Source organism: Cervus canadensis, chromosome 1 (assembly GCF_019320065.1).
Source record: "Cervus canadensis isolate Bull #8, Minnesota chromosome 1, ASM1932006v1, whole genome shotgun sequence".
NCBI classification, from domain to species: domain Eukaryota; kingdom Metazoa; phylum Chordata; class Mammalia; order Artiodactyla; family Cervidae; genus Cervus; species Cervus canadensis.
In genome coordinates this window covers 173,510-186,051 of record NC_057386.1, presented here as the reverse complement: position 1 = coordinate 186,051, position 12,542 = coordinate 173,510, and the positions used below count along the sequence as shown (strand labels likewise).

Sequence of the window (12,542 nt, the reverse complement as noted above, 5' to 3'; positions counted from 1 at the left end):
TCTTTCTAAACCAGGTTCTCCCAAGCCTTACTCACCTGCAGTTCACTGCACTGGGTATTACCCAAATAGCCCATCAGAGCTCTTTATAATTTCTGAAAGAGAGAGAAGGAATCTTTTAATACAGAGTAGAAAACAGGATTGCTGACGTATCAGTTCTGAAGCATTTGTATCCAGTAGTCACAGAAGATGGTCTTTTGGTCCATAGTATTTCAGTAAAATGTAGCATAACCAGCCAGGACCAAGAGTCCTGAGATAAGGGTCCAGAGATAAAAGCTTGGTTGAATGTTGCTACTGATTAGCTGTGTGACCTTGGGCAAGTCACTTGCCTCCTCCAGGCCTCAATTTCCTCATGCAGAAAATAAGAGAGACTAGACACAAACAGCAGAGCACATTACACGGAAAGAGCACGCCCCTTCCAAGGCACAATGCCAGCACCACTACTTACTAGTCTTCTGACATTATGTGAGTAAATTCACATTTAGCCTAAATTTCCTCTGCAAAGCGGAAATAACTATCTTGAAATTGTTCTGAAAACTAAAGGAAAGATAATGAGTTGTAACAAGTCTATAGTGAATATACTGTGCATCTCACCATAAAATTCCACAGATGGTAATTACCAACATTACTCCCAGCCCTAAGGTTACATGAATTCAATTTCCAAATATTTATTTTCTTAGAAGATCAACAAATCAAAACTGTACCAACCTGACAATTACCAGTTTCAGTGTTTCACTAACAACTCAATTTCAGTTATCTTACAGTGATGGAAGTTTAAGATTATCAATATTACTTAACATCACAGGAAATAAGAGCGGACTCGTCCCTGCACAACATGTAAGCGGGTTCAGTTGCCATGCCTTCCTCATCGTCTCCCTCTGCCCCCACTGCTGCCAGGGCACCTCAGCAAAGAGCTCCTCCAGAAGCCAAGTGACACCAACTGCTTCTGCATCAGATCAGGGGAGCAGGACCGCAGGTGGAGGAAAGAGAAGAGGCTTTTTTCTTCATCTTTTTTACTTTATACACTTAAGCATGGCTCAGGTTTGTTTACCATGGCATGCATCAGTTTTACATAAAAATAAGTAATTTTTAAAACCTATATTATTTACACATATTGCCCACTGATAGGAAGCTTGCCTCACAGGAATATTTTCATACAAGGAGAATATCCACAGAAGAAAGCAAAAAGGCAAATTCAGATGTGCAGAGAACACCTAAAATATGGCATAGAAATGACAAAAATCACAAACATTCACACTTCAGAATGGTTCAGTCAAAAAATATGCCATGCATTCTTTGAAGAACCTAATGATGAATCAGGGGTTTCTGGGGTCAAAACAAGTTGAAAGCACCAACTCTGGTTTTACCAGACAACTTCCTGCTCTTGGAGAAACTGACCCAGTACCACTTACATGAGCAAACCAGTTAGTGTGATTGTTTAGTAGTATGTTGAAAAGCTTTCAATGTGCTTTAGACAACAGGTAGCTTAAAAAAAAAAAAAAAGATATATGCACACATATGTATACATATACAGATATATAGAAATTAAAAATCTTCATGTTACATCTACTATTTATTACTGAAAGAGGAATATTAATTCTGTTAAATTCAGGTTAACTCAGAGGTATTATCCCAGCCACCTCAGAGGTGACAGACCACTAAGTTTTATGCTGCTCCTAGCCAGCGTTATAGAAATCACGCTGACTATACCCAGTAACTTAAATGAATGTAAACTGATGGAGCCACACTCTCCACACATATCATAGTTCCCTCCTAGAAAACATTTCAAAATATTACTCAGAAATCAAATTATATTTGCGTGTACACTTCTCTAAGTTGATGGAAATAAACAACCATAACAATCTGTTTATAATTTTTAAGTAGCTCCTCCGCCTCTCTTGTTTGCCAAGTTGATAAACTTGGCCCCAAATTTTCTATGCATTTAAAACAACAGGCAAAAGACCTTATTTCTTGAGCTGGGCATGTATTTGGAGTCTTAAAAATAGAGTCTGACAGATAATGAGAGGCTAATTTGCATTTGATATCAATGCTATGCCTGCTTCTCAAACAGAGAACAAAACTGCATGTGTAAGGTCTGGTCTATCTATTTGTAGGGCCCTCCTCAACATTCTTAGCCTTTCATGAGTGTGCTCCATATTCTTAAACTCCACAAGGCACTTTGCAAGCAGGAATGATTTCTCCTGTTATTTTGGCATCACTCCCTTCTCCAGTAAAACACTGGACTGTCCATAAATTGTCTACAGACTTTAAAACAATCCAGACTGAGTATTTATGGTATCAGAAATCAAACTTCTTGGTAACAATGGCAAAATCCAAGTGTACCAGCTGATAGAGAGGTGCTTACTAACTCCTTCCCTAAAAACCACAGCCTTCCCTAAAATAGTGCCCTACTCCCCAGCCAAAAGGACAGACTGAAAAAGCTGGGTCTTTATTCGTGTCAGACACAGACTCTCACTTCACCCAAACTTCTACACTATGGCACTTCCCATCTGAGAATGCTTTGTGTAAAAACCTGCTTGGTGGCCAAACACCAACTTCACTTTGAAGTGAATACTAACACTTCACAGGATCTACAGGTGTGAAAAAAAAAAATTGTGGAAAACGTCTTTGTGGAAAATGTCTTAACACAGTTCAGGCCAAACACTAACCATATAAGATTACCTATTTCTAAATATTCCCTTTTGGATTATAAACAAACACCTACATAGGCCAAAAAGTAGATTAGTGATTCTTTCCACAAAGTAATATGTAAATTAAAAAAAAAAAAAAGGTACAGATTGGGAGATCTAAGCCATGAATATGCCTCCATCAGTAAGCTGAAAATAAATTTTTAAATCCATATTTGCTATAAGAATAAAAATAAAAAATATACGTGATACACACAAGCACTATTGAGTTTCAAAACACAACCAAATGTGGTATGTGCACTTACAAAAGGATCTCAGTTTATGTCCACCTTCCTCACCCAAGTTTTTTTTTAAGGCAAAAATATGAATTGTATGCCTCAATCTGGAAAAAAATAAACCACAGCTTATTCTTCTAGACATGTGATAGAGAGGATTTCAAAATACAAAGGCTATCCAGATGTATTAAAGGAAAACAAAAAAAACTGCAGTAACCAATCTACCAAAACTTACATGTTCTCAATAAACCATAGTATTTTTACAGACACACACACTTACACACACTGTATAGTACATCTACAATGCCTAAAATTTTTTTTAAAAAAGATATATTTTTCAAGTTGAGAAAAATGCTTGTGAAGAATGTAAAATTAGCAAACCACTCTCCTTCTCCCCAGTACTGTTCATTGACACCATATCAGTGCTGTTCTATAAATCCAAAGCCTTACAACTTGGCTTAAATAAAGCAACACTTTTGACTTCACATATTACATGTGACCAGAAAATAATGAAAAGCCAGTCTTCTCCATAATAAGTTAACCAAAACAACACTATCATAATTCAAAATAATTATGAGAGACCAGCATTATTCCATTTTTCCGAAAATAAAAGCAGGATTTGCCTAAAATAATTCTTTCCAGTGGAAAGGGTGTACTTGACACAAGACACACAAAATCTACATACCCAATCACTGACACTCAATGTACAGTGAGTGATAAACACCAAGACACAGATAAAATTAAGACATTCAGTTAAAGTTACACAAGGAAATTTAAATAGGCAAACTATAATTACCCCTGGAAAAGACACTCATCAAGGATGGCTGCAAATAACATTTGGCTCTGGATAAGCTCCACTACCGTTGTGTGTGCTGGAGTCCCTGAAAAGTTTGTACACTTGACACAGTCTTCTTTTCCAAATCCAGCCCAGGCTCTACCCCCATCAGACAGAGGGACTCATTTGGAAATAAAGATTGTCCCATCCCATTACTTAGCTTCAGTGTCAGCCTTATGACTCGATTAAGACAAAGAAGGAGAAAGGGTAAATCATTTTTAACTGCAGTCTCACCTTACACATCTCACCAGCACTGTAGTTCTTTAGTGATCAATTACTTCATCCAATTCCTGAGGCAAATAGAAAAGTAAAATGTGTCTATACAACACCAGTAAAAGACAAGATCAGTAGTAGCAAACGTTCTATCAGCGTGAAGTGAAAAGGCACCTAAATTTCAAATGGAAAAAGGCTACCAAAATGGTACAGTATGCAGCTTTTAAATGAGTCTGTTTGTTTTACTTTAAAATAAAAACATTTCCTCTCTGTGTGATAAAAGAATAGATTATAAAACGCTCTTAAAATCCAAAACATAAAAAAGTCATCTCTTACAGACTGGACTTTCAAAAAGAATTAAAAAGAAGAGATGAAGGGGACGAAATCCTTTCATATGAGTTTAAGGGAGTGCAAAATTCAGAACAAGCGAGCCAGGACAACTCTTCACTCCCCAACCCCCTCCCCCACACCCAACTCTAGGAATCCACTGTGTCTGGAGTCATACATTATTATACTAATGGTGAAGGAACAACAATTTTGAATTTCAAACAAAACCTGAGGATCTCAATCCAAGAAGAATCCTAAAACCGTGATTTCCAAACCGGGCTGGAGGAGCCTCAGCAAAGGAAAGGGTGCAGAAAGCTCAAATAATTTGGGGAGAGAGGAATCAAAGTTCCTTAGATGAAACTGCAGTCCTTCAGCTCTAGAAAAGGGGAGTCTTAGAGGAATCTCCGGAAAGGATCGTCTGTTTTTATTTTTGTTGATGTGCTCGTGGGCCAATGAGAATTTCCGAGGAGGGGGCGGAGAAAGGGGGGGTAAGAAAGTGAAGCTCAGGAAACAGCCCCCGGCTGGGGAGGGAGGGGCCCCCGGCCCACTTTTCCCGGCCCCCGCCCCCACGCGGGCAGAAGTCCGATCCCCGAGGGGCAATAGAGCGGGCCGTGGGAGGCCCGCGCGCTCCCCGCCCCCAGCGGCGACCCAGCCGAGGGGCGCGAGCCTCCCGGGAGCCTGGCGCGGACTAGCCTGCCGCGGGCCCGCGGCGGGGTCCGCGAGGCCTGCTCCGAGGCCTGGGCGGAGGGCGGCGCGGCCCCCGGCGGAGGGGAAGGGGATCGGGAGGGGAAGCGGCTGTAAACAGCCCCAGCGTCCGGGCCTCGCCTCGACGAGCCCCGCTTCCCAGGCCCCGCCGCGGGCCGCCCGGGCCCCCGGTCCGCGCCAGGGCCGCCCCTGCCGGGGCCCGAGGGGCCGGAGGGGAGCCCAGCGCCTTCCCGGAAGGCGCCGGCAGCTCGTGGAGCGGTCCCGGCGGCGGCGAAGGGGGAAGTCAGGACTTACCTGTCATTACTTTCTACGCCATCTTGGATCCACTTGTCAACGTCCCCACAAAGCATTGTGGGTAAGAAAGAGCCTTTAAAGTGACTCCCCTCGGCCCCCGACTCCCGCCTCCGCCGGCGCCGCCCCTCCGGCCGCACCTCCGGCGCGGAAAGTTGCCCGCCGCCCGCCGCGCGGCCCCTCCCCTCCGCCGGCTGTTTGCGTTTAAAATCCGCCCCCATCTTTAAAACGGGGCTCCGGGTCTCTGCGGCCGCCGCCGCTCCCGGCCTCCCTTCCCCCTCCCCTCGCGTCCACGCGGGCCCCGGCGCCCCCCGGGGCGGGCGGACACCCCAAGTCTGCGTCTGATCGGCCGCGGGCTCCCCGCGCCGGCGGCGAGGAGCCGCTCAGATTAGTCTGTGCGCGCTGCTGCGTCGGTTTCGGCCCCGGACCCTCGGCGCCCGCGGGCCGGCTTCTGCTCCCCGGGCCGGGGCCCGAGCGCCGGCGCTGGGCCGCCGCGTCCGCGGACGGACGGTGTGTCCGCTCGCCCAACGGCCCGGGACCCGGCGGAGGCCGGCTTCGCGGCGCGGGCAGGGGTAGGGGGCACGAGGCGAAAAGCAACTTTTACCCGCTTGCCGCTCCCTTCCGCGGGCTCCTCCCGGTCCGGCACCGCGATCCGCGACCCTCAGACGGAGACCCCTCCCCTAGGAATGTGGCCTCGCTCGGCCGAGTCCGCCCTTCTGCAGTCCGCGCCGCGCGCGAGCTACGACTTCCCCGGGCAGGTAACGGGGGCGCCGCCTGCGCGCTCGGGCCGGGGCTCAGGGGCGCGAAGGGCTCGGGGGAGGGTCCCGGCGCCGGGCCGGGGCGAGAGGGGGAGCGCGCGCCGCGGTCCACCTGCCGGGTCATGGGGAGCTGGGGGGTGGGGGGGCGCTCTGAGTCGCCCGGGCGAACGACCCCGCCGCCCACGCCCGCACCCCGCCTGCTGCCCGAGGGCCCCTCGCGGGGCGGCGAGGCTGTCCCCCGCGCCCTCCGCCCGCATTCCGTGGCGCGGGTGAGCCAAGCACCGGCCGGCACCCTCGCGCAGCGGGCCCCTTGCCCCGGGGAGCGTAGGTCAGTCTGCGGAGCTCTCACTCGTTGCTTCTCGGCTGTGCTTTGCAGACTTTGGGGACTCAGAGTGCTCCTCCCCACCCCCAAGCAGATTTTTACAAAGAGGTGTCCAAGGGAAAATCCTCCAGGACAGCGAGACTTGCGAAATTGTGTTCTGTGTGAATGCTGTTGAAAGGCTCTGAAATTAGAAGAACGCAAAGGCATTAAACGCCCCGTTCCGTGCACGGGGAGGGCCTGGGGCCTTGGGGTCCACCCAACTTTTCCGCTACTCCAGACCCTAGGAGAAGCCTCTCTCGAGGAACCTGGACGGTTGCTGACAGAAGCCCTGCCCCCGGGGAGTTAAAAACTCCACCTGGCAACCGTCCGGGCCAAAAGAGAAGAGTGGGGTGTAGACTCATTAAGAGATTGGCCCGGGGTCAGCAGTGAGGGAGGGAGCGAGGTATTGAGTCACTCCAGGCCGGCCTCCCCTGAGTCACCGCTTCTCTGAGCTCCGAACGAGTTGGGAAACTGGAGCCTGGAGCCAGGTTCTTAGACAATGCAACTCCCACCGTCCCTGCTGCCGCGAGGGGCATTGACCCGGGGCGGGGAGGCCGCGCTGCTCACGACCCTCTAGCCCCTGCCCGCTGGAAAATGGACCGCCTCTCTGGGCTAGAGAGAATGTTTCAAAGACTCCTCTCCACAGGGTAGCCAGTCACTCTGTTTCCAGTCCCACTTCTGCACCTGGCTACCCACTCCTGTGCACTGATTTATTGCTTGCCCTGTGTTTACCCAGGACGTTTATATATGTGGTCTGAGTTTCCTATAATTCAACACTCAGAAAGCCGAGGGCAACAACTGTGCCTGAACCGACATCTCTTTAGTAGGTACTTTTCTTGGCCCTGTGTGGGCCTGGACCCAGAGAAGAGCTTGATGTTGGTGACTGTTGCACCCATTCATCCAATCCAAGGTGCATGCTGCCGGTCCTCCTCAAAGACTGTGACCTGAACTAGAAAACCCTACAAACTCCTCTCCCTGCCTCTACTCTGCCCCTGACAGTCTCTTCTCCATCTGACCAACCAACCCAGTGAGGTCTGTGCAATGTTAATTGTATTACCTGACTCCTCAACAGCAGGGAAGGTGTCCCCAGCACCTTAGAATAAAATCAGATTTCTAACAGTAGCCTACGAGCTCCTGGGACTGCCCCCTCACCACGACAGCACGCTGTCCTTCTGTGTCCCCTGCAGACCTCTCTCCAGCTGGATCCTTGTCCCCCAGATGTGACGATCGTCATCTGTTCAGCACTCAGGGCACAACTCAGATGGCACCTCGTGGAAGGGACTTTTCATGATCCCCTTGACCAGAGCAGGGTTAGAAATGTTCTTGTCTGTCTTGTCTGTTGGTTGGTTGTTTATCTGCCCACAGCCTTGGAGAATGAGCTGCATAGGGGCACAGGCCTGGTCCAGCTTGTTCACTCAGTGCCTCCACCGGGGCCTGGAGCATACAAAAACATTTCAGCAAACATTTGTTGAATGAATGACCAAACCTTTATGAGAGTGAGGGGTGGTGGTGAGAGTGCAGAAGCATGAAATGAGCAGCTGAAGGCGGGGCTCACCAGAAGACTCAGATGATACAGGGCTGGAGGCAGGCAGGCAGGATTGGAGTTGAGGAACACAGACTCCTTGACCACCATTAATGGGACTCCATTCTGATTCTAATCTGATGAACTACAGCTTCAAATAATTCCCCAGTCACCCCTGTTTGCTTCCTACATGTTTTTAGCCCCACCCCTGCAAAGGCTGCATCTTCTTCCTTGCAGCCCTGCAGCTCAGCCCTTGGCTCTCTCTTACTCAGCTGCACTTCCTCCCTTTCTCTTCCAGTTTGTGCCGTGCTACGTCGCTTCAGTCATGTCCGCCTCTTTGCGACCCCATGGGCTGTACCCCTGAGGCTCCTCTGTCCATGGAATTCTCTAGGCAAGAATGCTGGAGTGGGTTGCCATGCCCTCCTCCAGATGATATTCCTGACCCAGGGATCAAACCCATGTCTTTTATGTCTCCTGCATTGGCAGGTGGGTTCTTTACTATTAGCTCCACCTGGGAAGCCCTTCTTCCAGGCTTGAGGCTTTAAATACCATCTTTACCCTGAGAAAGAACTCTAAACCTATAGCTCAAGTCCAGAGCTCTCTCCTGGACCTGAGCTTCAGACTCTTAGCCAACAACTTCTTAGCATCCCCACTTGAATCTCTGATAGACTCACACTCACATGTCCAGAGGGGGATTCTTGACCTCCCCCCACAAATGTGTTCCACCACGGTCTTTCCCCAGCTCCACTATTGTAACGCTATCCTTTATTTGTTCAGGCCACAATCATTCCTCTCTTTCAAACTCCATCTTTAATCAGCCTTCTTTATGGTCCAACTTTCACATCCATACATGACTACTGGAGAAACCATGCATTTGAGTAGACAGACCTTTGTTGGTAAAGTGATGTCTCAGCTTTTTAATACACTGTCTAGATTTGCCATACCCTTGGAGGAGGGCACGGCAATCCACTGCAGTATTCTTGCCAGGAGAATCCCCATGGACCGAGGAGTCTTGGCAGGCTACAGTCCATGGGGTCGCAAAGAGTCGGACACGACTGAGCAACTAAAGCACAGCACAGATTTGCCATAGCTTTTCTTCCAAGGAGCAAGGGTCTTTTAATTTATTTATCTTAAAGTCTGTTTTGTCTGATGTGAGTACTGCTACTCCAGCTTTCTTTTGATTTCCATTCGCATGGAATATTTTTTCTAGCCCCTCACTTTAAGTCTGTATGTGCCCTGGGAAAGATTGAAGGCAGGAGGAGAAGGAGATGACACAGGATGAGATAGTTGGATGGCATGAGTCTGAGCAAACTCCAGGAGATAGTGAAGGACAGAGAAGCCTGGTGTGCTGCAGTCTAGGGGGTCACAAAGAGTTGGACACAACTTAGTGACTGAACAACAACAACCTATAGTAGTCAGGTTCTTAAATAGAAAGCAGAAAGGGTGATTGCCAAGGGGTAAGGGGAAAGAAGAATGGGGATTTGTTAACTGGATATACAGTAGAGTTTTCAGTTTGGTGAGATGAAAAGACTTCTGGAGATTACAGAACAATGTAAATGGACTAAACATTACTGAGCTGCACAACTGTAAAATGGTAAATTTGTTACATAGTATTTAGCACAACTTTAAAAATTTTTGATGGTTAAGATGGTAAATTCTCTGTGCATTTTACCACAATTTTTAAAAGAAAAACAAAAATGTAAAAAGACAAACCATGCAAAAACTACCAAAAGAAAGTAGGTTTTATGGCCAAAAAAAAAGCATTGCTAGAAATGAGGAGGGACACTCCGTGATAAAGGCATTCATTCACCAAGAGGACGAAGCAGTTTGGTATTTGTGTGTTCTAGCACACACAGCCTCACCACGTGTGAGACGAAGGAGAAAGCACAGGCAGAGTTACAAGGAGGCAGAGACAAACCTACAAATGTCTGCAAGACCTGTATATCGGTAACTGTTCAGAGGAGAGTGGTAAGAAGCAGATTTGAACAATTGGATAAGCAAACTTGACCTAAAAGATACATATTATAGATAGATAAATACAGAATACTACACCCGCAACCGATAGATACAGAATACTACACCTGCAACTGCAGATCACAGAGTTTTCCCGAGTGTACATGGAATGTTTGTGAATATGCTGGGCCATATAGCAAGTCTCAACAAGTTTCAGATGCTCTAAGTCATATAGAGTACATTCTCAGACAGTGATGCAGTTAAGCCAGAAAACAAGAGAAAAAGTAAGTAGAAAATATCTACATATTTGAAGTCTATATATACTCCTGAATAACTGATGGATTTGGAAAATCACAGTGGGAACTAGAAAATATGCTGAAAGTTTTGAAACTTACATCCCATAATTAAGATGTCGTTAGGGCCATGCTAACTTGGGAAGTTTCTAAAGCATATATTAAAAAATAAGCTTGAAATACAAATAAAGTATTTTTCATGAGAAATTAGAGAAACAGCTAATTAAGCACAAAGAACTGTGCAAATAAATGGAAATAGTCAAAAGTTAATTGAAGAATGATAAAATGAATAAACCCCTCATGGGGGACTAATTAATGCACAAATAATAGCAAAAAAAAGAAAATATTTCTATAGATTTTTCAATCATTAAACAGATAATGAGAATATTATGAACAGCTTTATGACAATAAGTATGAAAATTTGATTGAAATAAACAAGTTTCTTGAAAATGCAGTTTTTCCAAACTGGCACAATCAGTCCTACATCTGACTGGTCTTAAATCCTCTATTTTAAATTAAAATAATAAATAAATTAAGTCTATAATTTTAAATCTTCCTACAAAGAGAACTCCAGGCCCAGAGTGCTTCATCAGTGAGTTCAGTGAGTTATGTTTAAAGAAAATACAGCACCAATCTTGTTTTCAAAGAATAGAAAAAGGAAATAATCCCTAACCATTCTATGACGGCCACACAGACTTGATACTAAAACCTAGCAAAGACATTACAAAAATATAACAAGCTAATCTCACTCATAAACTTTAAACAAGTGATCAGCAGAATGAATCCAGCAATGTGTAAAGCTGATGTATATCTCAACCAAGGTGGAGTTTTCGATGAATGTCAGTTTGGTTTGATAGTCAAAAATCAGAAAAAGATGTTGAATAAAGTTCAGCACTACTTATGATTTTTTTGATGTAAGTACTATCAAAGTAGGAATAAAGAGGAATTTTCTGAACTTGATAAATGGCGCACACACTCTTCAACAAACACACGAAGTAGTGTACAGACATATAAGTATCTTACCAAGTAGTGAAATATTAAATGCTGTCTCTTTGGCTTGACAGCAGGGATGCCTACCCTGACCACTCCCACTCACTATCACAATGGAGCACCAAACCTGTGCAATAAATAATCCACCCCCCAAAAAAGAAAGTGTAGGTCTGAAAAGGAAGAAACGCTGTTAACAAGATAACCTGATATATGTGTTTCAAAATCCACAGATGCGCAATTAGAATTAACAAGTGAGGTTAGCAAGGTTGTTAATATCAATATTAAATGTATTTCTACATACTAATGTATCCTACGTAAAGCAGTAGTCAGGTAGAATATAAGAAGTTTAAAAAGAAATCTTAAACACTTACAGCAATGTTTGTAGCAGCGCTGTTTGCAGTAACCAAGGCATGGAAGATTCCTCAGCCGTTGAAAACAATGAAATGCTGCCGTTTGCAGCAACATGGATGGACCTTGAGGTGATCATGCTGTGTGCGGTGAGTCAGACAGAGACAATCAGCGTATGATGCCATGCACACGTGGAGTCTAAAAGACAACACAAATGAGCTTACTTACAAAACAGAAATAGACTCACAGTCATAGAAAGCAGTTACCAAAGGGGAAAGTGGGGAGGGATAAATTAGGGGTCTGGGATTAATAGATACACACCTCTATATGTAAAACAGATGAACAGGTATTCACTGTGTAGCGCAGGGAACTGTATTTACTATAACAACCTGTAGTGGAAAAAGAGTCTGAAAAAGTGTGTATGTGTGTGTATATATGTATATACACACACACACACATATATGCATGCATCACTTTGCTGTACACCTAAAACACGATATTGTAAATCAGCTATAGTTCAATTTTTTAAATTTAAATAAAGGTGATCACACAAAAAAAGATAGCCTACAACAGCGGCAGAATATTGACTACATAAGAATATATCAGTTGAAACATATACCAGAATTCTGTGCAAAATGAAACATTCTGGAAGGGGGTGAAGGAAAGCCTAAATAAATGAGAGGGCACCATGTGTGGCAGACAGGGAACTGCCCTCTAGTTGCCCTTCAGGAAGGAACTTTCCGTTCAGCCGTGCAGGTGTGGCCTGCACGAAGCCTCCAGCTGCAGAGAGCTCCCTTCCCTGAGGTGACACGGGTCCCAGAGCTGCATACAACCAGTGGAAGCAAGACAGGGACATACTTAGGGCCATTTGTACCAAATACAGGACACCCCAAAATCCTGGGCAACTCCCTGCTGCCTTGACTGGAGCTCTGTGGGCCCGGCATTGCTCTCTGGCCCCTTCCTAAGCCTGATCTTGCTACCTTCACTTCCTCCCACAAGTGTTGATCCTCATAAACATTGTGCACC

General features: G+C 45.8%; 1 protein-coding gene across 7 annotated transcripts in view; it reads right to left on the bottom strand.

The window, feature by feature from the left end:
• The window catches only part of HELZ (helicase with zinc finger), a 143,446-nt gene extending 138,051 nt beyond the window's left edge, over window positions 1-5,395 (bottom strand). For 4 of the 7 annotated variants that reach the window (XM_043442063.1, XM_043441878.1, XM_043442361.1 and 1 more), the window contains exons 1-3: window positions 5,295-5,388; window positions 3,990-4,045; window positions 36-92 (exon numbers count right to left, since the gene is read on the bottom strand). The gene's annotated coding sequence lies outside the window, so the exon portion shown is untranslated. Of the gene's footprint in view, window positions 1-35; window positions 93-3,989; window positions 4,046-5,294 lie in introns of all 7 variants that reach the window. The other 3 variants (XM_043442128.1, XM_043441967.1, XM_043442183.1) reach the window with 3 other exon arrangements.
• Between the last annotated feature and the right edge of the window lie 7,147 nt (window positions 5,396-12,542).